Raw genomic sequence first — 3,629 nt, forward strand, 5'->3', positions numbered from 1 at the left:
TAGTAGTAGTAGTAGTAGATTATTTTCCACTCAAATTCAATAAAAAGCTTTAAGTTCAGCTTCTTGCAGACCTGGAAGCTGGTGTGTAGTGAACATTTCTAATGTCAGTTTAGACTTTTTTTACTTCTTTTCTATTTCATGTGCTTGCATAATATGATTAAGATACAGTGATTATATGGAATATACTTGCTGAGGGTGCACTCCATCCTAGTTTCCAGGTCATTGATAGAGATATTAAACAAAACCACCCCAGAACCAACCCCTGGAGCACTCCACTTGATACAAGCTACAAACTAGACACTGAATCATTGATTACTGTCATAGAATCATAGAAGCCGGATGATTTAGCCAGTTTTTTTATCTACCTTACAGACCAACCAATACTTTCTTAGCTGGCCTGCAAGAATATTGTGGAAGGCCGTATCAAAAGCTTTGGTAAAGTCAAGGTATAGTGTGTCTCTACATCCACAGAGCCACTCATCTCATCATAGAAGGCAATCAAGTTTGTCAGGCATGACTTGCCCTTGCTGAATCCATGCTGGCTGTATAGAGGAAGGTGAATCAGAAAGCAAACATTATGGCTAATATTTGCACGGTATATCAAACAGTAATCTATTTCAGCAAAAGTCAACCTATTTTCTTTTAAAGGAACAGCTTTCATAACTTCAAATAAGGAAAATGTTTGACAAGAACTGTGTTATTTTGATTGTGCAATCAAATTTTCAGTCATCATGTGGATAGAGCAGAGAGATTATAGGGTTTTGAGTATTCTGAAATTTTGTATCTGTAAAAGAAAGGTGCTGTAGACTCTACTTTCTTTTGGCCTACCTTTTATATGAAGAATAATTAAACCACAGCAACAGAGATTTTTAATTTACAGTCTGTAGAAATTCCACAAAATAAATCTCTGCAATAACACCGTACATGATACCAGGCAACATAAAAGCAGCAAAATCAACAAATATAAAAAGCACCTATAGCAAAGCTTTCTTAAGTCCATGGAGTCTAATTCCTTCAGAGGTCTCTTCTAGATTTTTTCACATAATTTTATTTAATGTGGTATTTAAAGTTATGTCTCAAGTACATTTATATTAATAGAATTAACAACATATATTTTATCAGTTTTTCCCCACCCTGGCTCCCTACAATGGAGAGTGTTTTGGTTAGGAGCACAAATTATGTTCCTCTATAAATCCATGCTCTGGATGGACAGTGTAAAGCACTTTTGCCAATGATTTTAGTAGGGAGAGGGTTTCACATACACACTATTGTTTGTCTGCTTATGGGACTGCATGAAGGTATACATTCCTTTCTGATACATATTTCTCTTGTCCAGGTTCTCTTCCTCATATTGAATGTCATCTTACAAGTAGTGCCAATATCTCTTTATCATATGATGTAAAGATGCACTAGAATTGTTGAGGCTCCATCTTTTATTTACTTTGTCCTTTGAGTTTATTATTAAACATTAATATATAGCTATCTTTATTGCTGAAAGAAGTATGCAAATGAAATTCTGCAAGTAATAGATAAACTTGGTAACAGCTCTGCCCTTTATCTGAGAACACAATTCAGTTTGGGTGGATTCTTTCAAGGTCAGTAGCACTTAAGGGGCCTAGCATTCAACAGTTAAATATTTCATCATGATCTAATGTCTCTTTCGCCCTTTTCAGGATAAGCACTAAAAGCACAGAGGAGCAGGGATATTCACATACGTATATACAATTAAATGGAGCAAATTTAAACATTTCCATTTGATGTCAATGTTGACTTGTCAACCGGTATTCAACCATAGGGATACTCAAAGATTTATTGCATTCTTACATTTTTTAGATTTCTTCCCTCCGGCCCCCTGGCCTTAGTTTTATACAAATTATATGACACAATTACTAACATTAGTAATTAATGAAGATGAGTTACTGGCTGACATTCACAAATATAACTATGAAATGTTACCTAAATCATATAAACATTTGAACAACTTGATAAAATATTATGAGCTGTGATTGAATACAGCAGAGAACAAGCCATAATACAAAGCTAAGAAGGTGAGGGGTGAGTGAAAGAAAGGTAACTTAATTCAGCTTTATTAAACAACAATGGGGTTCCAGCCTAGGTGGGTATTTGAGGATTATGTTTTGTTTTTGATGTTCTGCTTTGTACTAGAAAATATGTAAGTAACAAAATATGGTCTGTCATGGTTCTGAGAAAACTAAAAAAAATATTTCAAAAGTTAAGATAAGAAGGAACCAGAAAGCATATGATGGGTTCCAGCAATCATCATTTTTGTGACCAGGCATGCTAAACGTGCCATTCCATTTCCTTCTAGCTCATCTAAATTGGGTCATATACATGGTCTTTTTAACTTACGTTCTATTCTTGGATTCATAACCCTGTGCACGTGGATGACTATATAGGTACACAGACTGGGCATACACACTAGCAATAAAATATGAACATATAAGAAAAAGAGGAAGACTTCAAGGCTTCTGATTTCTCCCCCTCGATATTTGAGTGGTTAGGGCACTCACATGGAATTGTAGCAAAACTCCCAGTTGTTCTTTTTTTTAATTTAAAAATGCATTCCCTCCCCTACCCCTAACCATTTATGACTTTTCCTTTCCCTCTCTATTCCCTATAGATAAGTATAAGTGAGCTAAGACATAGGATAAGCTTCAGCATTTTATTTTGGTAGCAAGTTGCTTTTGGTTTTATTTATTTTTTCTCCTTCTTTTCAAAGAAGTGACCTGTTATGGATATCCACTGTTTTATATTATATAAGTATTACGTTTATATTGATTTTTACTGTTCTATATTACTGTTTTACTTATACTATATGATTTAGGCCTACATATGTAAGTTAGCATAAGTCATGTCAAGTTTCCATTTTGTTTATCAAGTCTCCATCTTGTGTCCCCTGCCTGGGCATACCCTATTGTAATTCTGTTGTAACTGTGTGACTCATACCTACCCCTCCTAGGTAATTTGGTTCTTGAATGAATGGGGATGAATGAGGGTGGTTGAGAGACTATGACAGTAGGTCTAAAAACAGCTCCCTCTGAATGACCGAACCATCAACTCGACGACCCAACCATCACCCTGCCTTGACCCTCCCGGGTTTAAGATTTGGAAGATAAAGACTGCTGCAGAAATCAGTCAACCCACCATCACAGACACCTGAAACTGCATGTCCTTACCTAGGAGTGCACATGCTCAGTACACCAAAGGCTGACTCTCACCTGGACACGCCCCTGCCACTAGGGTCATAGGTAGTCTGCCCCATAAAAAGGGGTAGCGAAGACAGACCCAGTGGGGCATCCTCTCCATCTGGACCAGCACCACGCCAAACCACCTATCCGCCCAGAGGCCCTGCCAGCATCCCTTTGGATAACATCTTGCCAGAGAAGACCCCAACTGGCTATTGAGGATCAACTCTCAGCCCAGGATAGGTAGCTATCACCCACCTTCTTTCCCCAAGCAGAGGACTTGGACTCTGTTTCTCTTCCCTACCTGGACTCCAACCCTTCCACTGAGTCCCTTTCTCCTGCTACCTGCTATCAGTGTGTGTGTGTGTGTGTGTGTGTGTGTGTGTGTGTGTGTGTGTGTGTGTGTGTGTGTGTGTGTGTGTG

This window comes from Crocodylus porosus, unplaced genomic scaffold (genome assembly GCF_001723895.1).
Source record: "Crocodylus porosus isolate Cpor-Errol unplaced genomic scaffold, CroPor_comp1, whole genome shotgun sequence".
NCBI classification, from domain to species: Eukaryota; Metazoa; Chordata; order Crocodylia; family Crocodylidae; genus Crocodylus; species Crocodylus porosus.